The sequence below is a fragment of the Molossus molossus genome, unplaced genomic scaffold (genome assembly GCF_014108415.1).
Source record: "Molossus molossus isolate mMolMol1 unplaced genomic scaffold, mMolMol1.p scaffold_m16_p_7, whole genome shotgun sequence".
Taxonomy (NCBI): Eukaryota; Metazoa; Chordata; class Mammalia; order Chiroptera; family Molossidae; genus Molossus; species Molossus molossus.
In genome coordinates this window covers 40820677-40847361 of record NW_023425401.1, presented here as the reverse complement: position 1 = coordinate 40847361, position 26685 = coordinate 40820677, and the positions used below count along the sequence as shown (strand labels likewise).

Here is a 26685-nt window from a genome sequence, read left to right as displayed (position 1 = left end):
CCTCTCCTCAGGTCCTTTAAGATTCACTGCTCTCTAAAGAAGAGGTCATTAAGAAGTGTGAGAATTGCCCAAGGATTATATGAAGCCCTGGCAGCTAAAGTTAATGCCTCATTAGCATGTGAGAGAAAAGCCCAAACAACACCATCAAAGGGTATTAAAACCATCCAATGGGATGAGGAAGGGGTGGTTGGAATTAATTTAAATCACTTTAAAGCCAACATGAATAAAAGGGGAATACTTTTTCTAATAGTTAAAATTTAGGGTGCATGTAAGTGAAGATGTATACATTTGCCTCTGAATATAAACTGGCCGATTACCCAAATTTGTTCTTAACTGATGGCCTATATAATAAAAACAAAATTAAAAATATTTTGACATTTTAGCTGTTCTTTGGAAACCAGGAGAATTCTAAGGAACCAGTAACAGAAAAAAACTTGCGAGGAAAATGTGTGAAGTAGCACATTGTAACATGAAACTGTTACTGACACAGTGGGCAACTGAAATGAATACACACTCAAACAAGTCAGCAATATGATAGGCAGACCTGGATGAGACTCTAATGAAGTCACTTGTATTTAATTTTTATCCATAAACCAAATATGTTCCACCAAACAGGGTAAGACTTAGAAAGATGGGAGATAAGAATTGAGGTAAGTAGAAATGAAAAAAACAAAAAACAAAAAAAGTGAAGGATCTGATTGGCTTCCTCCAGAGTCTGTTTTGAAAGCCTGTCTTTGATTGGGTGAAAGTGACAGGAAGGCTTGGTGGATAACTGTTATAGCGTCAATGAAACATAAATGCCAATATACCCTGGCAGGTGGGGCTCAGAGGATTGAGAGGTCCTGGTGTGATTATAGGTCAGGGCACATGCCCAGGTTGCAGGCTCTATCCCAGTGGGAGGTGTGTAGGAGGCAGCCCATCCATGTTTCCCTCACGTTGATGTTTCTATCTCACTCTCCCTCCCTCTCTAAAAAAAAAAAAATCAATAAAAACATATTTTGAAAAAAGAAATGCCAATATATTAACGGACTTCATTCCTTCCTACTCCAACTGGCTCTTCTCAGGTTTGAAGAGCTAAAAGTTTATTCAGAGATTCCTGGAGGTTTTGGCCTAGGCCAGGCCAAGGTGCATAAGATATTGGTAGCCCATTGCTTGAGCATACTTAGTTTCGCCTCTGCTGTTTGTTTATCCCTACTTCAGGGTGCACCTTCTGAGAGCAGAATGACGCAGTTGTGAACCTCCACTCTACCCTAAGGTGACTGAAATGCTATACTGCTGCTATACTAAAAAACTGGTCATATAGAGATGTTAGTATAGGTAGCTAGATATCAGTAAAGGAAAGGAGCAAAGGGAATCAGATATTATTTAAGCATTAAAACTAGGGAGCTGAATCAGGCAATATGTCTCCTTCACTAGGAAGTTGCAGCATTCCTAGGCACTCCAGAGGATCACAGCTTTTCCCGGCCCAAGAAATTAACATTCTCCAGGACTGGCTTTCCAATCTCCCTGAAGGAACCACCAGTTAAATCCCTGCAGATTATCCTGGGAGAGGGACAAAACAATAAAGGGGAAATTCCTACTGGGCACATGTGCAGTAGGAGTCAAGATGGCAACTGGAAAGGCCTGTCTGTCTAGCCTAGAAAAAGGATCACATTAGATAAGGGACACGGAACCCTGAAAGATCTAGGAAATGCATTGATTAGGGGGAGGACTCAACACTGGCCAGGAAAGATTGGAAAATTGATTAGTTGGAAAAAGCTCCTAGTCCTTCCCAAGCCCAAAGTAATATAATCAGTGTAACAAAGAGCTCTCTCTCTCTCTCTCTCTCTCTCTCTCTCTCTCTCTCTCTCTCTCTCTTCCTCTGGGTAACATGCACTCTGCATTGTCTCTCCAAAACAGCCATGCGAGCATAGAAGCTGCCTGGGGCCCAGACTCAAAGTGTGAGCCTGGGTACAACAACCAGAGTGAAGCCAGGAAGAGATCACACTAGCATGATGGGGACAGACATGGGCTAAACCTATGGCACAGAATTTCTGGACACTGGCCCTATTTTTGGTCCTGATGAAGGCAAGGCTAGACTTTTTCCAAGGTGGGATGGATGGAAATGAGACACTAGGAACCCAGGGGCCGTCCTCTAATTTTGTTTCTACAATAAATCTTGCCACTAAGCCTTACCCTCCCATATGGGGGTCCCTAGCATGCTTTCCTTGTGACTCTGAAAGGACCACATTTCCACCATCAACAGAAAGATAACAAAACGGGATTAAAGCTCTTCTAAGTGTTTATTTTCCTCTCCTGGATGAAATCAGAAAAATGCAGGTAGCACAGTAAGCTAAGGAAAATACTGAAGGATAAATTGGAATTCTTACTGTGATGTGCACTGTTATTTCTTAACTAAAAGCCAGGCAATCACTACTTGATATCATATATCTCAAAGCACAGGTATTTTCCCTCCCTCTGCTTTAGGGACCTAGTTGAATCATCCACTACTCTTCTATGCCCTTAATTCTTAACAATCTGGGCCAGTCAGGCATCTCCACTATTCAGGTCAGATGTGAAAGTACTGCAATGTTAGTTACCTGGCATATGTAGATTATCAGTCATTTCACAAAACAATTTTGAGGGATTTTGACATTTGCAATAGAGAAGATCCACAAGTCTTTGATTTGATACGTTGCTTCCTGCTGCCTCCTTCCTGTCAGAGGTACTGAGCTTGAAAATGAGATCAAACTTCTGGAAAGAAATATGCTTTATATAAATGTTCCTACTCATATTATTTCATAGTCTCCTATGACAACCTTTGCATCAAAGATTTATTCTGGGTAGTTAAGTTATACAACAAAATATCTGATGTGAATTTTGGCAAGCAATGCACTAAGTGGATAACTTGCCAGGAACAGGTATCCATATGGAATAAACAGACGTGATGAGAAAGGTAAGAGCATGCTCTTCAGGGGGCTGCTCATCTTAATCTGGTTCCTAATTTGTCCTAATAAATTAACATTCAGTTCATCAGTGCTTCAGTCTATCTTTTTAGTAAGATGTGCTTCATAAATAAGCTATTTTTTGCATAAAAACAAACCAACCAACCAATGGCTGGTACTGATACTACAATTCATTAGGGGAAAAAAGGTTCTAAACTTGAAGGGCTATTTGTGGAAAGTGAATAAGAAAGAAAGAAAGAAAAAGCTCCAAAAGATCAGGCTCTGTCTTTTGAGAAGGATATTCACTTCTAAATATAAAATCCCCCATTTAGCATTGCTCAGGTTTTAGATGGAAAAAAAATGCCACAAATATATCATTGACTATACATATTAGTTTTAAAGAGATTTAAATTTTTTTTAAAGGTTAAGTGTATTAAGCTGAGAGGTGATGTTTTGTGAACAAAGTCATATTTTTGGCTATGTGATTTCTTGAAGTATCTTTTCATTTGCTTCTATGAGTAAGACATTTGGAGTCAATATAGAGAAAAGGAAGGCTAATCAGACCATTTTTTTGTACTATGAAATGCAAGATTTTTTTCTCTCTATAACTGAGTTATTAATTTGCAAAATTTTACCCTAGATTTCTCTGCTTATTAAGTGAAACAAAGTCTCTAAGGGATTATTTGATTTCTAATATCTCATACTTTTATTAAAATACATTTCAATTACTCATGTAATTAACATTGACATCAAATTCTTACTTCTGACCTCAAGGCTCTCAGAAAGTAAAGATTACAGTACAATTTATATAAAAATGATTAAAAGGTAAGTGTCTTCACAAAATGTGAATAACAGAAAACATGCTTAACAGCTCAGGTGTTGTTGTGTAGTCCTCTAACTTATTCTCCCTAAAGTTTTGTGGAATGTAAGTAAATGTCTGACACTCTTAGCTAACATTTAAAAATATGCATTAGTTTCATAATCACTGCAGTGCGGAAGTTATTAAAGCCACAGCAGTTCAGCATGAAACAAGTCAGGGAATATTCTGCATTCTTTTGCTTCTTTCAGCAAATAATGCTTTATATAAAATCTTATTTTCTTAGTTTTAGATTGTACATGCAATCTTCATAAACATAAGAAATATAACATGTAGTTATAGAGAAGACTATAAAATTCATAGTGGGATTTATAAAGAAAATTCCAAAAAATAAGTAGAAATCATTTGATAAGTGAACCTATTTTAATTAATATCTATACAAGATTATAAAGAGAGAGTTGAATTAGTTTGACTGTTAGTGGGGTATTATTACTATTAGAATGAAGATTAAGAAACTTCTATCAATGGATTTTACTCTAGCTGTAGACTTGCTTCAGCCGTAATAAGATTCAGCTAATATTTAATGAGCACATACTAAGTGCCATGCCATAGTAGATGTTTTTACATTTGTTACTGTCCTTGATCTGAACAACATTGTGAGGTAGAGAGTGTACTGAAGTTGGAGAAATATAGTATATCTTTCAGAACAGTATACCTTATAGGTGATAGAATTGGTATTCATAGCAGGTGTGGTAGTCATCTTCTTCACTGTGTTCTCTCTCACACATATATTCAGTTTGGTAACAGTGAAAGAAAACAGAAATAAAAAAATAGATTTCATCCTGTATCGGGTAATAGTTTGACTAATAAAAAATGTGTCTTTGGAAGCAGACCTTCACAGCTACCACAATCAGTAGTGACACTGAGAATAAAACTCTAAGACTTGATTCAGACTTTTTTTTTTTTGAAGTCTTAGCTATCTTTCTCAGAGAGTTGAGGGAGATAAACAAGAAATCTCATCTTTATAATATTTTAAAAGCAGTCTCTCTCCTCAGTGTTAGATTGATGGCAGCCAGGCCGTCCAAGGTTAATGTGGTCACTCCCCCTCAGTCCTACAAAGTACATTTTGGAGTGAAACTAAAGATATGTGTGACTTTGGGTTTACTAGCACACGTATGTCAGGAGGAGGTGTAAGTAGGTGTACGTGTATGTCATTGAATCTTGCAGTTGTGTTGGTGAATCACCCTCCATGGGCTTCTCAGCCAACTGCAACTTCATGTGCTTGCACCACAGTTGCACAAGCTGTACTGGGTAGAGATGATTTTGTCATCCTTTTTGGATGAGCCTAGTGTAGCTTCTGAATGCATTGTTTGTTCCAAATTTCCTAGCACACAATGGATATTCATCGACAATGGCTTGTTTCTTTTATAGTGTGTCAAAAACAATTGAGATAAACAATATTAAAATCTGATCTTCTAATGTGTAAATAATTCCGAGGCTTCCATAAAAGGAATGATATATTGATGTCATAGTAGGCATTTGATAAATGCTTATTGATTGACTGCTCAATGGATTCATTGTGAAGGTTCTGAACAACTGCATAAACATCACAATTATATCTAATATCTATAACTCATATATCACCAAGTCCTCTTATATCTTAATGAGTAAAATTTTTTTTATATTATCCCCCTTCTCATCATTTCAACATTTGCCAACTTTGTCCAAACCACCATCTTCTCTGTTTTACACAATCACAGAAGTCCCATAACTGATCTACCTTTGTTTGTTTTGACCCCTTAACCCTTATCCCTTCTTCATATTCCAGTTAAGTTTTTTTGTTTGGTTGTTTTTGTTGTATTACTGAAATAGTGGAATAAATGACCCTCCCCCTGCTTTAAGTACTTGAATAACTTCCCAATTTCCCATTTTTCTTAGAATAAGGACAACCCTCTGCATATACAGTGCTATTCACTGTTCTCAGTACTCCAGTCACATTGACCTTTCAATTCCTCATAGATGTCATCCTTTTTCCTTTTACAGGATCCATGCTCTTGTTCAGCTCAATAAATATAACCGGATTTTCTCTCCTTTTCCAATGGTCTTCTTTTGTTCACAGAAGACTGACTTCTGTGATAACAATTCCTCTTATCATATGTTCTCACATCATTGTATAGCTCATTTTTAGCATGCAGCATAGTTGTAACTTTATATTTCTTTTATACATTTGATTAATCTTTCTCTTCCCCCAGTAGATAATAAGTTCCCAATAGTCAGGAACTTCAATGACTTACCATTACTCTAAGCCTGAAATCTTATAAACAAAATTGTGAACATGGTCTATAAGGCCTTTTGATCTGGCCTGAAGAATACTTCTTCAATCTCATCTCCATGGAATTATATCATTTAATTTACTGAAATTTAAGAAAGATTCTGACCTAAGTTCCTCTCCAGCTACCATTCCATTTCCTTGCCCACTGTTACTGCAAAACTACATGAACAGAGTCCTTGCTTCTATATCTTCAAATTCAATTTTCAGCTCAGTCTTCTCCAAACAGATTTCTACCTTCTTATTAACCATGTTAACTTCCGATGGCTTAAAAAAATTTTTTTTTAATGTATTGATTACTAGAGTGGGAGAGAGAGAGAAACATTGATTTATTATTCCACTTATTTATGCATTCATTGGTTGCTGCTTGTATGTGCCCTGATTGAGGATCAAACCCACAAACTTGGTGTATTGGGATGACACTCTAATCCACTGGCTACCTGGCCAGGCCTCCAATGACTTTTAAGAAGATAAATGCATTGATTTATTTAGTTTTTAGGATCAAGGTGCTAAAGCATGGATCCCATATATTTTCTCAGCTAACATGCTCTCCCAGCAGCTTCATTACAATTTACCATTGCATTCTGGGAAAACTTTTTTCAGTTTGTTTTTGTGATTACCATTTTCTCTTAATTTGCTTCTTACCTTAGTGAACATTCTCCATGTATATCTTTTGAATGCTCCTTTTATTTTTTTGTGTGGACTCACAAATAGCAGTACTCTAGGGCTTGGTTTAAGTCTCCTCTATGCTCCCCCATTTACATTATATCCCAACTGGTCTCATTGGTAAAATGGTCTCTGCCACTACATAAGTAAATTATACATATGTTTTAAATTTACTGAGCATTTACAAAAAAAAATACTGTTCAATTTTCATTAATTGTATTAAAATATATTTATTCATACTATCCCAAAATTTGAGGCAGTTTTTAAATTTAATGGGCTGCTTTAACTCATCAGTGTTAGAAACTACAAGAAAAATGGAAAATCACAGAAAGTATCTGAATGAATAAGTTCAGTTTAGAAGTAAAATACTAAGTTTGATGGCTTTCATGAGTATTAGGGGTTAGGTGGGCTGATGGTAAAGTATAAAGGTAAAGATACATTTAAAATAATTTAATATTGGAATATGTGCAGAAAATAATCACTGAAGAAGGTTATGTTTCATAGGAAGTTCATATCTTCAAAAATTCATCATTAAGATAAAAGTTACTCAGGAGACATTCTTTAGCAGATAATATCATAAAAATAGTTGACTATGTGAGGGAAATCTTTAAGCCAAAGACTGACATACCAAGACTCTTTTAAACACGTAGACCTTAGATATACATAAAATCAAATATTTAAATATTTTTTAATCATTAGTATTTATTAATTTGCTCTTGATGGTACAAAGGCAAGCACTACAGAAAGATATTAAAACTTTATCATTGAACTGTGGCAATATACCCTGTCAGTCAACATAGCAGCTTGTTGTAAATCAACAAATATTTGAGGGCTCATTGTGTCCAAGATCTTTATTCCTCCATTCATTCCTCCATTATCTTATTTATTCATTCAACGATCATTAATTATTTTAAAGTTATTATTATAGACTCCTACTGTATAAAAATGACTAGGACATGACTTTCCCTACAAGAAATGTATCAAGATTGAAAAAACACCATTCTTATTTGCAAGCAGAATAACAATGAAGGTAGTGAGAGAGAATTTTGGATTCTGGTAATGAGGATTTTCAAAGCAAGCAACTTTTTATTTTGAAAGTATATGGAAAAAAAAGACTTAATCATTCTATTTATAGCAATATGTGAAACACTTAAAAGTAAATTTAGGCCCTGGGTGGGGTGGCTCTGTTGGTTGGAGCGTTGTCATACACCAAAATGTTGCAGGTTTGATTCCTGGTCAGGGTGCATGTAGGGAAACAACCAATGGATGTTTCTCTCATATCAATGTTTCTCTCTCTCCCTTTATCCTTCTCCATAATCAATAAAAACATATCCTCTGGTGAGGGTTAAAAAAAAGTAAATTTAGTTTAAATATTTGCAATTTTTATAGAACATGTACTTTATAAGATAAGAAGTTAGTGTACTTGCAACTAATATATCTCCTTAACTCTGATACCATTCATTATAAGATTCACCATGAATTTAAGAACAACTTTTTGAAAAAAAAAATTTATTTTATAAAATATGCACATAAGTTAATTTATATCTCAATTACAGAAACATTAAGCTGTGAAAGGAAAGTGCCTATTATGCATTATGGAGGAATTCTAATAGTAAATCAACTTACTAGCTGGTGCTGGTTTCCAGCCTCAGTTGACTTATTGATTGGTTTAACGATTTTTTTATTTTATTTTATCCTCACCCGAGGACATTATTTCATTTTTTGTTCGGATAGAGTGGGAGGGAGAGAGAGGAAGAGAGAGAGAGAGAAACATTGATGTGAGAGAGACACATCGAGTGGCTGCCACCCACACAACTCCAACCGGGGCCGGGGACAAACTGCAACAGAGGTACATGCCCTTGGCAGGAACCGAACCCAGGTCTCTCAGGACTGCAGGCTAACGCTCTAACCGCTGAGCCAAACCTGCCAGGGCAGTTTAACAATTTTTGATGTCATTTAAAAATCACGTCTTGTAATTAATTTCAGAACAACCTTGGCAGCAAAACTGCTTTTTATTCTGTAAAATTCAGGTTGGTCCCATGTACATTTTCCAAATCCATTTGATCCAGATTGCTTTTTTTAACTGTCAAAGAATACTTTGCCTCTATGATTACGTGAAATTTCGTGTAACCCAAGAACATTAGAAAATATGGTCTATATTTTATTAAGTACCTCTTGTATTTTAAAAAATCCTGAGCCCATAGTCACTGATAAGTTATACACTGGTACACATGTGACTTCTTTTAAGTTATACATAAGACGACCATGAGCTACTTGAAAAGATATATTTGAAGTCAAATCTACAGATCCCCAGCACCAACTACAGGGTCAGACACCTACAGAAGGTGCTTAGTCAAAGTTTCTGGGAAGAATAGGTGGATATGTTAAAACATACTAAATTAAAGCAAATGGAGGCATTTTTATAGATACTAAGATATTAAGGACTTAACCCCAAGAACATTCCTTTGTATTTCATATTGCAACACATTTTTTTCTTTTTTAAAGTATTAAGCAAATCTTGTTACTAATAGAAAAGGAAAGGGACTTTGTCTGGGGTGACTCTTAAGCCGCTGGCATGCTTGAGGGAAGCCCAGGGAAGCGGATCCATTCCCTATAGACTTTATTGACTCATTTCTGCCTCAAACATGAGATGAAGGACAATGATGCCACTATTTTTGCTATACTTTAAAAAAAATCTTACAATGTAAACTTTCAAAATTGTAAAATAAGATCTTTGAAGGCAGAAACCTCTTCTTTTTTTTAAAAAAAATTTTTACTTGTCTGTGCCTAACATAGTACATTTTCAATATATGTGCTTAATAGCTGTTAGATGGATGAATAAAAATGTCATGATTAAGTGAAGGAAGCTGTGGAATTATCATCATAAAGTCAATATTAACTATCTGAAATGTATGTACATGCATAGAAATGTCCAATTTGAGTAAATTAGAATACTAATATTTTAATTTTTACTACCAAAATTAAAACTCAGCAGTGTTGCTCTTTATCAACAAATGTTCAGACCTACTCTTTGCTAGAACTGCATGGACTAGTTGATATACCAAACATAGATAGAATTTTCACTAAGTGCTTTTATTATCAAAGTAACTAATTAAGCTACATAAACCACAAGACTTACCCACTTCATTGATGAATAAGTTTGGGTTTCGTAGTCAGATTTCTGATGTTACCACAGATTTTATGTAGATTATTTTAAACCAAACTATCAAAATAAAGATTTTAAACATTCTGTTTCCTATTTGGGATGGGTTGTTTTGTTCACCTTTTCCTCTTTGTTTGTTTTGGAATTAGGGCTTTCCAATAAGCCTATGTGGTGTTAAGAACTATCTCTAGGTATTGAGTTTACATTACAAACAAGCAGAAATTCCCAGTCTGTTAGAGACCTTCTCCTAGGATACAGGGAAGTTCAACTAAGCTGCACAATTAATTTGCAATCACTTATGGAAAGAGAGAAAAAGTTGCTTTAAACTGTTCTTTTCCTGGGGACTTACGGTCAGTATTAAGAAGCAAAACTGCTCTTCTTTCAAAGTTGTCTCTCTTGGTTTGTATTCCTAATTATCTCCTCAAGACTTCTTCCTTTTTAACTTGTAAACTCAGTTTAATAAATCAAGTCACGGATTATATACATGTAAATATATGTACCCTGAGAACTGGGTGAACAGGAAAAGGAATAAAATAGGACAATTTCCTTTCCTGACTACTGGTTTCATAAATGTATCAATTATTTTTGTTTTATACGAAGGTACCTGAGATGGTCCCCCTCCCCCCCCCAAAAAATAAGGCAAGCATTTTTTCCCCCTTTATATTGTCTCTCTCTCTCTTTTATCATAAAGATTAAAAGTATTTTGACTGTCTTTTTGAGCACAGGACAAATTCTGGAGATCAAAAGAACAAATTGTTTTTAAAGAAATAAAGACTTAGAAATAGTTCTTTTAGTTGCAGCTGACTCTCAAACTACTGGAATTAGAACACTTTAGGTGAAAATAAGAAACAAACAATTAAATATATTTCTGCTCAATAATATTAACAAATTGAACCAAATTTGATTATATTACTGATTTTTATTTTCAACAAAGAGCTCAGAATGTCACTAGATTTTGCATTGTTTTTATTTTCAAATTGAGAAATATAAGTTACTCCAACTGTTTTTTGCATGTCAAACAATCTAGTTTTGAGATTATTTTACATTATAGTCAACTGGTCAAGTTTATTAGCTAAAACTGCTAAAATCCTAGCTAGAGCCTCACTATGTAAACTAATGTTAGTGATTCAGTATTCTTCTCTGTAAAATGGGACTAATAATAATAATGGTATTTACCTCATAGGGCTGTTGTGAGGATTAAATAAGTTAATAGAGGTAAAGCAAATAAGCAGTATCTGGCATATAGTAAGTACTCAATCAGTGTTGTTACTCAAGGTATCATTCTCATTCTCTTAAAAGTGCTTTAGAGAATGCGTGTGTGAACCTACAGACACCTATTATCTAAAGCATTTATTTTATTTTGAGAAGTATTGTGACAGAGATTGTGTTAAATGAAACACCTTGGAGCTGGTGGGAATCAGAATTATCAAATGAGCTTTATGAATCCTCTTCTATGAAAATGTCTAAAATGTCTTTTCATTTGTGAAAGTTCTGGGAGGCAGAAATCTGCCTGAAGCTGATGTTCTTGGGAAGTTTACGCAACTGTCAGTTTTTATGGTTACTTTCATCTATTTCCTTGTTACTCATATCTCATTGTTTAAGGTGAAGAGGAGAAATGTTTGCAGAATAAGGACAAGTTGAGGAATAAGGAAACATATCACTAATGTTATTAATGATTTTGCTATTTAGACAACAATTAAAATGTAAATTTATAAGTAGGACCCAATGATATTTTAAATATAATATGATACTGACTCAGACTTGGATGCTGAATTCTGTCTTCTTTATTGGAGTTTAGTTATATAAACTATATGACTAAAAGGAATCTTAAAGATCAATACCTGATTATAAAGATGAGGAAAATGAGCTTCAGAGTAATTTAATTAACCACTACTCCATTTATTCAATAAATATTTATTGATCTACTCTGTGCTACTCACTCTGCTGGGTTATAGAGATACAGCTGTGACTAAGCAGTCATGGTCTCTGTCTTTGTAGCACTTACAGACTGCAGTAGGGAGGTGGACAAGTATAGTAAAGTATGATGAAGGGTACAGGGAGCTTGAGAAGTACACAGCAGCAAGAACTAACCCCCTATAGGCAGTCAGATGTGGTACAGAATTCTAATGGAGCCATGAAAATTCTAATTGAGTGGGCCAGAGCCCTGGGAAGTTGCCCAGTCTATGAGAAGGCCTGGAGAGAGAGAGAGAGACAAAGGGCAAGGCGTGCTAGCTATTTGACTGGAAGAAGTGTGAGTTGAAAGTAATAAGACATAAAGCTGGAGGCATATACAGGCCATAGTGGGCCAGGTAAAGCATGTTTTGATTATCTCAAGAGCAATGGAAAATCTTTGGAGAGTTTAAGCAGAAAGTAACATGCTCAGATTTGTATTGTTGGATTGATTTTGAGGGGTAAAACAAGAGTCAAGGAGGCCAGTGGGTGACTCTTGCAGAAGCCTGTGACTCCACAGTGGCTTAACCTGCTGCCTGTCTAGGATAAATGCTATTATTTTCATTTCTGTCTTGTTTACAAGTGGTTTTCACTTGGATTATTTTTTTTTACCTAAGTTCTTGAAATATAGCCTTTTTTATTTTTAATACTTAATTTAGAAATATTTTTTTATTACAGATGTCCCTCTTTTTTCCCCCTTTGACACCCTCTTACCTACTCATTCCCCCATACCTGCTTTTCAAAAACCTCCTTGTCCCTTTATTAAACCAGGAATTTGATATAGCATGGCCTTTTTCATTGTAGAAGGAAGGAAATGATTAGCTTAATTGTCTTGGCTGGTGTTTTCACCCAACAGCTAATTCTTACCTACCAGGCACTATTCATCTTTGTGTCTGTTAGATTCATTTTGTGTTTTCTATTCCCATTGCCACTGCCCTACTTAGGCCATCATTACCTCTCACCTGAACTATTGCCATAATGAGTCAACTCATCTCCCCGACTCCCGAGGCATTATTTCCTCATATTTATCTTCACACTGTGCTTTAAGATTGTCCTGATCAGATGCTTTCAGAGGTTTCTCTCTGCCTACAGGAGGAATGTTAGCCATGATTCCATCTGCTCTTAGAGACATACCTTCTCCCTGACCCCCATACATACAATTGTTAAATTAAGCCAGTCCACACACTATCTCTCTACCTTTGCATAGGTATCAAACAGCTTTCCCTACATTTTTAAGATCCTGGACAGGAGCAACTTTTTTATATGATACAGTTATGCTAAGCAGAACTATTATCATTCAGGGGTCTCACAGGCGAGCTCCTGATTTTTCCTGTTATTGTAGTAACATATTCACATATCTCATCTTTCCTATAAGATTATAAACTCTTAGGTGAAACAGAGTGAGTTTTTATTTTCTGTATCCTCCTCAGTACTTTGCCCAGTGCCTTGAAAGTAGTGGATACTCAATAAAGGCTTGTCTAATCGAAGTGATGTCAGTTTCCTTGCCAAATTTAACATTTTTACATGGAGTTATTTTGTTTGAGATCCAAAATGTTTTTAGGAAATGAATATAATTATGAATGCAATTTAAGATTGTAAAAATAGTTCTGATTTTTAAAGTGTAACATACAAAAGGGAAAGTTTAAGGTTAATATTTTAGCATGGAAGATACACATGAATAAATATAAAATTGAAAATAGGATTCTGTCATTCATTAAATATGTGTTAAATATTATTATATATTCCATTTATTATTATAGACCATGGAAAAAGAGAGACAAGATCTTTTTCCTTTTTGAATTTATTCTAAGTAGGGAGACAGATGGATGTTCCAGACACATATTAAATTATTTCATAGGCATTGATTTCTGTGAGTCTTTGTACAGGTAGCTCCATAAAAACAAACAAAAAACTACATTCTTATGGATTATAAAAAGTTATAATTTTTTTTCTTACAATGTATTACATTCATACATTCCACATAAGCATCTATTGGTATAGTGGTACCAAGGCATGTTACTAAATTCACAACTAAGTCAGAAACCACAACCTATTTAAACAAGAGAATGCACTACATTTATTATGTCAAACTGTGTTCACAAGGGAGAGTATCAAGAAATGCTTATATGTACCAAAACACAAATCATCACAAAAGGGGCTAGATCTGATGCCAGGCTGGGAAATTCAGAAGATGCAAGAGGGGCCAGATACTTAGATGCTTTGGCCATGGAGCAATAAAGAAATGCCTGGAATTGTTCCTGCAACAATATTAGTGGGCTTATTTATTTATTTATTTATTTATTTTTATGGACCAAATGCCAGGAAAGAGAGTCCTAGCCCAAGAGAAACAACCGGAGGGAAAATGGGACCCCAGAAATGAGAGTCTTTCTGTATAGAGTGAATTGCTGAAAGAGCAGGTGCTGAGGGGGGTGTGCTCAGAGAAAGGAAATTTTGTGTCAAGGAAACTCAGGTGTGAGACCTCCAGCAATGGAGAAAGAAATCTTAACTCTCTCTTTATCCCCCCCCCCCTCAAATTTAAATATAGCCTTAAAAATCTGGGGGCCCAGAGGGTGTGAAGCCTGTCAAGAAGAACTTGTTTCTCATAATTCTCCTGCATAAGCCCACCCTCCACCTCTAACTTCGGAAGAGTCAGAACTTGAGTTCATAAGAGAGACAAGGAAGGTGGAAGAGGACCTGAGGAGCATTAGCTCTTTCCTTCTCAACTTCTAACCTGAAATAGGCTCCTGTTGGGGACAGAGGAGATTCAACCTTAAAGTTCAACGTTTCCATTGTTGCATCGTTCTAGGCATACTAAGTTTTAAATGGAGACTGTTTGCAATTAAGATATGATGAAGATCACATGAATGTTTTGGGTAAAAATTTCTTTGGTAGGTCAGATGAAAGCATCGTTAGTATGGACTGGATGAAAGGAGATTTGAAATTGGCCTTAAAGTATAGATTTGTAAAAAGGAAGAGGAAAGCCTATTCTAAATGGACTATGTCTACAAATATCCTCAAAGGAATATTTTGTATGCAGGCAGAAAATCTGGGCAGAGAGGCTTATATTGAGAAAAAAAGTTTGGAAAGACACATTGGTGACCTGCTTGAAAATGATTTTTGATGGCTAAGCTAGGAAGTTCAAACTTCTGTTTTTAAGTGCTGAGTTTATATTTATTGCCTTTTAAACCAGGGGATGGAATGGTCAAGTCAGTTATTCATCAAACTTTCTCTGGTAGTGATATTGAATATCATTCTTTTCTGCATCATGTCATTGTATGTCCTTCATAGCACCTAGTTCTCTTGTTAGTCTGACTCACACTACTTAGTGTAGCCGGAATGAGAGCAAAAATCCTTCTGAATTTTTGTTGTTTGCTGCTGTAATATCTCTAGAACTGTGATGGGACACACAGTAGGTACTCACTAAATGTCAGGTAAAGAAGTAATGAATGAAGAAAAGATTGGAAGAGGTAAACTATTACAGGTGATTTTAAGAGTAAGTGATGATAACCTGGGCTATGGTGTTGGCAGCAGTGGGAGAAAAAAGAGCACAGTACACTGTCCAGGGGAGTTTCGATGGAGGAATCACTAGAGGACCAAACACAGGGAAAATATCAATACATTTCAAGAGTTTGAACTTTTTTCTGGGGAGATGATGGTGCCCTCCTAGATTCTGGAAGGAAGAAGGAAGAAGCTGGTTTGGGGTGGTGATGGGTTTTTAGCTTTAGCTGGACAAAGCTGCCCTGCCAGTGGGAGGGTCCAGTGGAGGTGCCCTTATCAGGTATGGCACTGTAACCATCAAAGGGTAAAGAAGCCAGGCTCTGCTAAGGATAGTGTAGCTTTCAACAATTTAACATTTTGGGGCCTGAGACAGCCTACATTTTAGAAATTAAATTGTTTTTTACTGTTTGAGAAAGTGTGTGTGTGTGGTCTATTTTCCATAGCTTTTCTCTTCATGAAGTCTGTTATTAAGTGTCAATTGCAAATGAACACAAAGAGATTGCCTAGACCCCCTAGGAGGTAAATTTGGTGGCCCAGCCTAAGCCTCCCCCACCCTCTCATGCCCCTCCCTCATTCCCTCTTTAGCATTTACCCCATGTGGCTCTGGAGGCTGCTTAGAAAACTATCTTTGGCAGTATTTGTGAGGATTGCCAGCTTCAACTAAGCAACCATTCAATTGAATGAAGTAGACGCTGAGTAGAGAAGGTATAAGAAGTTGCCAAGTGAAGTTTTTCTCCGCTCTGCAGATCCGGAGGGCAAAGGGGAGAACTGCAACAAAACAATGTTTTCCCACATTCCCCAAGCTCGCAAGAATATAGTTATAAAGACAATTTGAGTTTTAAATGTGCAGTTATCCAAGTCCAGAAGCATTTCTATTCTTAGAAATAGAATGTTTTCACTGATGATACTCTTTAAAACCAGTAACTTCCCTTGTAACATCTCAAAGTTACAATGATAAAATATAGGATAAAAGATAAAAAATGAGAAACTTTCGTAATAAAGATGTTCAAAAGATATGTATTGTATGGGTTTGTGTATCTTTGTGGACTTTACTGTAGGTAATAGAAGAAAAATTCCTTTGCAATGGAAACAATATGATATTTCCAGAAAATGAATCTTTTCACACAGCTCACAGAGACTGGACTTTATTACTTGACCTTAATTAATTAATTAATACTCTTGCAGAATTTGTTTTAGACAACTGGTTAATATAATTAGAGTGGATTTGCTGTGGGGAAAAATTTTGTACAGTAATTAACTGGGTGTTCTCTGTATGATCATTTTATTTCTACTTCTAATTGTTATGGACTGAATGTTTCTGCCCCACCTCCCTTCATATGTTGAAGCCCTAAATCCAAGGTGATGGAATTTGGAGGAGGGACTTTTATGAGGTAATTAGGTTTATTTTTGTTGTTGTTAATCCTCACCCGAGGACATTTTTCTATTGATTTTTTAGATAGAGTGGAAGGGTGGGAGGGAGGGAGAGAGAGAGAAAGAGAAACAGATGTGAGTGAGACACCTTGATTGGGTGCCTTCCATATGACCCTGACCAGTGCCAGGATTAAACCTGCAACCCGGGTATGTGCCCATGACCAGGAATTGAATGCACGACCCCTCAGTCCATGGCTGATGCTCCAACTGCTGAGCCAAATGGGCCAGGGCCAGAAGGTAATTAGGTTTAGATGAGGTCATGAGGATGGGGGAACCATTATGAGATTAGTGTCTTTGTAAGAAGAGGAAGACATACCAGTGCTCTCTCTCTCTCTCTTCCTTTACTAGGTGAAGACACAGCAAAGAGGTGGTCTCTCAGGAAGTGTGCGCTCTCACCAGGAACCCATCTGCCCATGCCTTGATCTTGAACTTTCCATTATGGACTGAAAAAGAGCCACATACTAAACCTAACAAGCTCAGGTGGAGGCCTGCATGGCAGGCCCTAGAAACTCAGACACTGAAAGTAACCACATAAAATGGTCTGAACATAAAAAATTTTCTAGGCCTGTTACTTCCTTGACAAAGGTCAATTCTCACCTTAAGTGAACCTGTCTATTATCTTTTTGCATCTAAGATGACATACCTTTGAAATGTCAGAGTGATCTTTTCCAGACCCCCCCAGGGCATGACCTCTGCAACAGAATAAGAGACTTCAGAACTTCTCATTGTTATCTTGTTTGCCACATACCATCTATATGTGCTGTAAATGTTAATTTTTAACTACCCTGTACGCACCAACATAAAATAATTTTGTGTCTCCCTACTTTACTTTTTATCCAGTCTCGGAAATTTCCTTGCTTTGCTTCCTCCCATCCCCTTAATCTATCACCAATGGGTTTCATGTAACTCTCTCATGAGTGTTCCTTTGATTATGCTGTATAAAAAAAGCTGCAAAACTGCCCATCTCCAGAGTATTTTCTCAATCTGTTGAGAGTTTGCTACCTGGCAATTGTGGTCAGTTGGATGAAATAAACTCATAAAAATTATCTACAGGTTTAGACCCTTTTTATGTTGACACTAGCCTCCAGGAATGTTAGAAATAAATGTTTATGACTTAAGCAGGCAAGTCTATAGTATTTTGTTATAGCAGTCTGAGGAGACTAAGACAGTAGTGTTTCTCAAATGTGTGTGTTTAATATGTGTAAAAAATAATCTGGGAGTTTATTTAATGTGGGTATTCCTGAATTCCAACCTAAAGAAAAGTAATCTGGGATGCATGTATCCCAGTATTCTTCCTTTTAAGTAAATTTCAAAGTGATTCTGATGCAGGCTTTTCTGGGTAACAATTTGATGAACAGTATTTGCAGCAGAAGTAAGCAGATGATTGTTGTTGGTACAATAGGTGGGAGGGTGGGAAGGAAGGAAGAAGAGCTGCTCCAACTTTGTCCTTCAACTTTCTCACTCTTTCGTGCTTCATATGTTCCAACCTTTTCCATCTGAGGAGCATACTTAAAATAACCAGATTCCCTACCTACATCACATAGCAACAAACACAAATTTAGACTTTTAGAAGGAAAAGAATGTGAGGAGGGTGAGCACTCTATAACACTTCAACCCTTTTCCTACCAAGGCTTCGTTTGTTCCACAACTACAGCAAAGGTATTTTTTTCTCTCAAGTTACTGCATTATGTATATTCAAGAAATCATAGCCAAGGAAGGGCTTTTCATAGACAGAATTATGAAGCAGGCAAAAATTATAATTTTTCACTCTGCCCACTTCTCACCAAACTAGATGAAGTTAGTTTTCTGAAAAAGTGAACCAATAAATCCAATGTGTAGGAGGAGTAGTGCACTACAGGGACCTAGAAGTATATGGTCTTTTGTACTTCTTGGATAAAACACTTTAGTTTAAAATTCAGAAAATTTAAGGAACCAAGGCAGGCACTAGAAGAGATGATTTTGGTGGGGAGAAGTGGGGCTCTTAGCTTTCTTAAAAACATTTTTCCCAAGAGCAGGTCTTGACTAAAATCTATTGAGGAGATGGGTTAGGAATCTAAGTCGCATGGTATGGCTCCTCAGTAATTCTGAAATGTGATCTGATCTGGTCACCAGTGTATCTGAACTTGACAGAAATCACCAGGATTAAAGCATCAGCATATAAAGGGTCTTTTATAGGAAAAATGAGATTCTTCAAAATAGAAACAGTTAATTATATTCTCCAGATCTCATTTGCTCCTTGAGGCAGATACAAATTCCAACTGTTCTGACCTTGTAGTGCCATCTCCCAAATTGGCATGTATTTTGACGTATTTTGTGAAAGCAGTTTCTATTATGTTATACTCATCAACACATGGTGAATTAAAACTGTTAAGCAAAATATAAAATATGACTAATAATCTACTTGCTATATATTATTAACAATCAAAAGAAACAGTCCTCACCAGATGGAGAGACAGATCTGTGATATCCATTCATTTTTATGTCCATAAAATATTCTAGCACAAATCGTAAGTCAGAGAAAAACTTTCAAGTAAAGCCTCACATTTCAGCTGTTTAGTTGTCTGAAATGAAATATAAATTTATGCAACCAAGGTAGCAAGTTTCCTGCCTGTGGGAAAGCACCCAGGTCAGAGAACCATGAGATGTGGGTTTTCCCGCAGCAGCTCTACTAGCTGAGGCTTGGGAATCATTAGCAGTCACTTTGCTTTTCTTGTCCTTGGTTTGCTTAAAATTTGAAACCCTTGAACTGGTCCTTTTAAAAGTTGTTGTATATATTATGAATAAATGGCCAAATGTGTAAAATGCTGCATTTCTTATATAAAGATGAATAATACTTTAGTTGAGAGTAAAGCAATTTCAAAATGTTACGAGTCCAGAGGGCATAGAAGGGGTAAATGGTGATGAAAATAAAATAAAATAAAATAAATTGTAAAAAAAAAATTACTAGTCTATAAAACATTTTTACCAGTTTGTTTTCCTGGGGGGGGGTGGGGGGAGTAGGTAGGGAGAGAAACATTAGCATTGTAGCCTTAACAAGCAGAAATGCTATTCACCTACATGCTAGCTCTTTGTGAGATTATATTCTTATCACTGTCTTTAGTTTTGCAGATTGTGATGTTCATCAAAAGAAAGCTCCAGGAAATATATTTTGTTCCCTTTTCACACCTGGTGTTTCTCTCTCAGCTTGTTAATAAATTTATATGCTCATAGACTTTTCTGATTTTTATTTTTTCCCTTAGCTCTAGTTAATTTTAAGTAATTGTTCAATTTATTCCTTCCATTTGCATTCCTTGGTCCCTCAGAGGAGACTGTGACTGATAGTGGTAGAGAAAGGCTGAGCCTAAAGAACCCAGTGGTTTCGTTTCACTAGTCATTGGTCTTCTTGACCAAAATATGTTCCTCTACTTGGAGTGCAGAAAATATTTGTTAAATGAAATGAAGCTCAACATAAAACATAAATTGGGAGACAATATAATTTAGTAGTAAAGAAAAAAAGGACTTGGAATAAGAAAGTTTTGAATTCCAGTTCTTGACTTGTTAACACCTTGGACTCGGGAAGATTACTTTATCTCTCTGGGCCTCCATTTCCCTTTCTTAGTACCTACCTAATAGGGCTCTTGCAAGTATTAAATTAGACAGATGATCCCTGCAATGTTTTAGCAGAGTTCTCAGCACATGGCAATTGGTCAATAATATCACCTATTATTATGACGTAGCATTAGTTTTGTCACCCCACAGCATCCAGCATGATGTCTCCACTATGTCAGAATATCTGTATTTGAAATTTTATTTTATTTCTTGTATTTATTAATTGTCTATTTATTAAGAGACACTTAGCTCAAATATTCATGTTTCATAGTTCAGGAACACAGGTCAGTGACAAACTTCCATGGAATTCAACCCAAAGAAATTCTTTACATTCTATGATCACTTTGCAATCTGAAAGATAACAGCCTTCTTCATCTCCTAAAAATCTTTTATGGAATTATACTTTTTGTAGGAATCTGTGCATCCCTTCTCTCTTGGTTCAACCACAGTAAAATTAGAAAGCTACAACCCCCAGAGATACAACAACTCCAACAATATGAAATAGCAGACACTTGTCCAAAAGGCCACACATTTGAGTTTTTGTCAAAGCTCTAGAAGACATGGAAGTTGTATTCTCCTCAACACCAACATCCTTCTGATGGAGAAATGGATAATATTCCAACCTATATTTGAAATTTTAAATCTAAATATATCTGTTAAATGAAGAAATTGACTTTTTTTGTTGGGTGGAAACTCTTCTCTAGAGTTTCAAGTTTGATTTTTAGAATACCTTCAAGTTTACATGTGTTTGTGAAATTTTGTATGTTTTCACATTTTTTTTTCTTGTGTCCCCATGGTATGTGTAGAATCTTGATTATAATAAGTATTCAATAAATATCTGTTGACTGATTGCTTGCGTATGAGCTATCTTTTCTTTCTTAAGGAAATCTATTTTTTTTATGGGGAGTGTCTTTAAATTGTCATATTCTTAACAATCTCATACTACATATATAGGTTGTAATGTTTTTCAAACTATGTGTTTAGTGTCATGGTTTCAAAAATTTCTGTTTGGTGTGTACCTGTGCTCTTTGAAATGAATTTACTCAAATGTTGTCTGTGTATGTGGGTATGTGTGTGGGTGTGTTTAGTGCTACACAGGCAAGTAAAAATGATAGCTACCTTGGCTTTCTGTGGAGAGACCCTCTCTATATGTGGTTTTATTTTCAAACATGATGTTTTAGCCTATGCTTGTAGAAATCATACCTGAATGTTTTCCCAGTTTATTTCCTATCCTGTTCTTAAAGTACAATGTATAATTTTCAGTTTTATAAAAAGATTACTCACTTGATGTGGAATTATTATAGTCTGTATAGGCAGAGACTTCTTAGAGTACCTCAGTCCCGGGGAAAAGTCACAAGTACATTAATGGCCTACTTTTCCTACACCAAGAAAATTGATTTCCCCTCGTTTTCAAGGAAAATCATTTTGAGGGTACTCACTGCTACGTGATGAATGGTACTATAAAAAACTTTGGTTTAAAAATTATTTATTCTATGGAGTCTGATTTTATTCTCTTAAAGATATATTCAGTTTTAGAATGCCACTTCTTTTGACTGTTTCCTTAATTTAATCTACATGAATGTTTCTATGTGCAGTCTAATGTTCACCAAGCAGTGAAAAAGACAACATTAAATTGGGTTTTTAGCTGCTGACTCACTTTACTCTGAATCTTATATTTTCTGGACTTGCCAAGTCTAACCTAGAAACTTATTTCCTGATTTATATCATTTACTCCTCTACTGACTAGCATAATTAACATTTCAGTGGCTGGGACTTGGAGAAACAATTGAGTGGGATGGTAAGTCTATCAGGATATTTGTTTAAGCCTCTTAAAAGAAGCCTACACATGGATATCTTAGAACCAGATTTTAGGTGAACAGAGTAAAAAACCTGTTTCTCTCTTGTGGTTATTTCAGGTTTTCCTATTTTTAAACTCACCTTCACATATGGTCACCTTCACATATGGTACCTCCTTATGAATCTAAACTTATTGAATATTGATATATGCATGAGTCAAACGTACTTTTCATGATATAGCACAGTGATCAATTCAAACTTAATTCTACTAACTTTTAACATTATTTTAATATGAAGGGGCTACTGTATTCTAACATAACTTACTGTAGCATGTTACTGTATACACCTCAACTATATACACTATTATATTCCTAGCACATCGTATTAATTGAGGAAGTCACTTTCATTTCAATAGTAAAATTTACATGACAACAGCTTCTGGGGCTCAGTGGAGCATCAGACCAGCATGTCACAGAATTCCCTTGTAGTGTGGGTGCTGACAGGGTTCTGTTGACATCAAATATGCAGTGAAAATGTCTCATAAATGTGCATCCACATAGAATGTTACTTAGAAGAAATCACCTCAATATTCACATGGGTCATTAATATAAGAGATGGAAAACTTCCTCACACTTATGTTAGTAACATAAGTTATTAAGAATATATAATCATATATATCATATAGATAACCTGAAAGACATATCTTAAATATTTAGAAAAGGTGTCCGATATAGAACTCTCACCTTTGTTTTCTCTCCTGTATAAAGCTTTTGTGTCATGCAAATCCTGTATAAATGTGAGACGAACTCTAAATTAGGCAACAAAATGGTCCAGAGGGGTTATAATAGGGAGTAAGTAACAGGACAAAATAGAACCAGGGAATAATTAGGCTGAATATTATGACAAAGTTCTTAATAGGGAGAACTATTAGACTGTGAAATAGTCTTTCAAATGCGCTGGAAAAAGACATTACTTGAGCCATTTAAAATCAGACTGGACTGAAGTACTCCAAAATACAGTATGCTATGGGGACCAAGCCTACATTAGAAATGGAAGGAGGAGAATGACCTAATAGCTTCTACCGTCTGTGTGATTACTATGATTGTACTCATTTTATGTGTTCAGTCTTGGTGAACAATCTGTCATTTTATGCTACTTCTAGGGAACACTTTCAACAAATTTACCTAATGCAGAATTGGATGCATTTAGAGCATCTCAGAAGAGAAGAAAATGCACAATAAACAGTGTAAAATAGCAAAGCTATGAGTAAATAGAACTCCCTTTTTGGGAGGAGTAACCCCTGGAGAAAACAATTCTCACCCACATTCCAGTGTGCATAAATGCATGTGGTCTGCCTGGTTTTCAATGGAGATTAGGTATTAATTTTCATTTCTTTTGTTTAATGGTATCTTGGGATGATGAGTACAGGACAACAATAGGAAACATTTCATACCCAAGCCAATGACTACATTTTGGCAGGAGGCAGCTAGGACCCTGGAAAAAAATCTTGCAACATTTTGTGATTGATATCTATTAGAGAAATGGACAAAAAAGAGAAAGGGTTTGATTTGAAAAAAGTTTGACATGAAATAAGGAAGAGGAAAAGGTATCCAGGGAAGTTGTAAAAATGTTATTGCTGGGAGTCTTTCAAAATAAGACCATCCTCAATCTTGTGCTGTTCTGGTTAATCACCTGCCATGAAGAAGAGAAGTAAGGCAGATGACCTTTTGACATTTATCCTCATTCTTTTATTCAATAAAATTATTAATTGAAATTTAATTAGAACTCAGTTTTAGCCTATTTTGATTTTGTTCAACCCTCCAATTTTAATTGCAGTCATAAAATTTTAGAGATGAGATCATTTTGATGTTTGGCCATTGTGAGGTAAATCATGGTTTACAACTCATTTCTTTTCATATGTACACTGCAACTTTTTAAAAAGACCATCATATACAAATGAGTGGTTCATAAAAGATATTTTCATTATTAATAACATTTTGTTTATGTAGTTTTTCATACATTTTCTCAATTTAATAATCACATATTCCTGAATTGTGAAAAATACCATTCAGTTTATATGAATAGGTCTCTACCCCGCAAGTTGCCCAAATTTATCCTATTCCTTGTGTTGGCATAATTTTCAATGAGTTCATTGGCAAGCATCTAGATCATAGAACAAGAGATTTTATACAAAATTTTTTTGGGGGTGTGGAGACTTATCAATACTAAAAGTCATTCTTATCATTTACCTTCCTTTTAGCCCAATGTAGATATTCTAGCATTTTGTTCTTTTATTTGTGAAAAATAAGTTTCATGACTTATTCTCCTCAGTTTCCAGCCTGAGCACCTGTATTATTTTGAATATAAATCAAGTCAGCCTTGGGGCACAGCTATTGTAGTCCTGCTGGATGATCAGAACCCGAAAGAATGGACAGCTAAAACCTATAGGTTATAGAAATCTTTGTAAATACAAGACACGATGTTATGAAAGGGAAATATCACTTTATTAAGGTCTGGTGTGCAATAGTTTACAAACTTTATTCAAATTTTATTGGGCTCTTTTGAGGGGTGTGTGTATAGCACTTAATGAATAACCTAAACATCTTTGGTAGGTACTGTGTAACCCACAGGTGTTTAGTGTAAAGGCTATCTAAATGTTCTTGTCATGCATATATTAAATAAATTTATGTAAACAATTAGAGTTCAGGTTGCAGATTTAAAATATGTGATCAGATAAACCAAAACAAACTTAGATTTAGAAAAATGAATAATGTTTCTCTACCAATAAATGCTTTCTCCCCCTTGAAGACATACAACGTAGCTCTCCTGAATAGTTCTAAGATCAGGTAGCACAAATAAATTGAAGCAGGAAACTCAAAGTACTGAACTATTGCTGAGGTCTTTAACGTGCACTGACGTCAACTCACAATGACCTCAACTTTGAATATACAGATATGTAACTAAATATGTCAAATACAGCACTATTCAAATAACAGTAGAAAAATTTTATTAGCAAATTAGATGAGCAGTTGACCACAGATTATTAGAAATGTACAGTTTTGCCCTTTGTTATCAAAATGTACAATGCTTTAAAATACTTAAAAGGCAAAGACATATCCCCTTAAAATATCTACCTTAAAGTGTTATACGTTAGGGGAATCTTCCACGTTTGTTAACGCAGGGAAGGAACTAGAAGAAAATCTAAATGAAATCCTTAAGAAACAAGCTTATTGGATATATTACCTAGTCTATTTCTAGATCGCGAATCTCTCGCCCTCTCTTGGTTATCTCACTGTCAGATAAGAAAACGGAACAGGAGCGATGAAGAGATATGCTCCCAGAATGGCTTTTCGATTTTTCGCTGAAGCCAAAGAGAGCAAAGGGCACAGAGTTAGGGATCATTTCCAAGCGTGCTTGCAGCAGAGAGAACCTCTGGCCGCCTCTCGCTGCAGTGTATCTCGGTTGCAACACGGACCAAGTCCCGCTGTCCACTGCCCACCTCGCCTGGAACCTCCACACCCACATGAAACAGCTAGTGTGGCAGCCAGTCATCGCAGGATTTCCTGTGCCAAAGCCTAAAGAGTCCCCCAATTGAAACGTATCCTGAGCCCAGAACAGGGCTGGAGATGGTTGGCTGATGAGACTGGTCTCTCTGGGAGTCTGCGAGCTTTAGTTGTCCCTCCACCCCTCATTCTGGCTGCAGATCTGTGCTCTGAAAGCTGCCTCCCTCCCGGAGACACAAAAGTACGCGCATACACACAAAGTCTCACTCACGCACATCCACATGGCCACTGCCCCCCACCCTCCCCACCCCTGGCAGAGCTGTAGGTACTGGCCTGTGTCTACCTCAACTTTCCCGGGTGCACTTGCCCCACGCGCGCCCGAGCCTCCGTGCCCTCGCCGGGCGCCCTCCAGAGGGACGCGTCCTTCTCCGGGCTCCTTACCTTGCACTGACAACTCCTGGCTGAGACTGGAGCTGACCGTGGTGGCAGTGGCGGCGGCTGAGCCTGCACACGGGCTCTGGCTCATGGTTGGTCCTCCTCATCCGACACAAAAGAGGTAGCTTGCTGGCTTTGTCCTTTCCAAATCCAAAGAAGAACTTATGTTGTCCCCGAAATGGCCAACTTGTGCGCGCCGTTTCCTGTCACAGTGCCCCCTGCCCCTGCCACCGCCCCCTCTCGGCTGCTAGCTGGACCACTGCCCGGTGGCAGAACATCCAGGCCTCCGAGTCAGTGGGGAGTGGGTAAAGGGAGGGTGGGAGGAGAAGAGAAGGAGGAGGTTGGGAAAAAGGGAGACCCAGTGGTCTTTCTCGGAGGGAAGGGGAGCAGTTCCCAGAGGAGTCCCTCTCCTCTTTACAGGCAAACACACTTCCCAGGCACGGAAGCAACTTTCCTTCACCTTGGCCAGGCTGAAACCACAGCATCTAATTAGGACTCTCGGTTGAGGCAGGGACCTGGCATTCTGTCCTCCTCATTCTGTCTTTCTCCTTCCTCTCTCGTTCTCCTCCCCCCTCCCCCCATTC

The 26685-nt window shown here is 36.7% G+C and overlaps 1 protein-coding gene across 2 annotated transcripts in view; it reads right to left on the bottom strand.

Annotated features, from left to right (window-relative positions):
* GRM3 (glutamate metabotropic receptor 3) overlaps positions 1–26433 on the bottom strand; it is a 235883-nt gene extending 209450 nt beyond the window's left edge. Inside the window, exon 1 of one of the 2 annotated variants that reach the window (XM_036246946.1) lies at positions 26108–26433. The gene's annotated coding sequence lies outside the window, so the exon portion shown is untranslated. The remainder of the gene's footprint in view (positions 1–26107) is intronic. The other variant, XM_036246947.1, reaches the window with a different exon arrangement.
* Between the last annotated feature and the right edge of the window lie 252 nt (positions 26434–26685).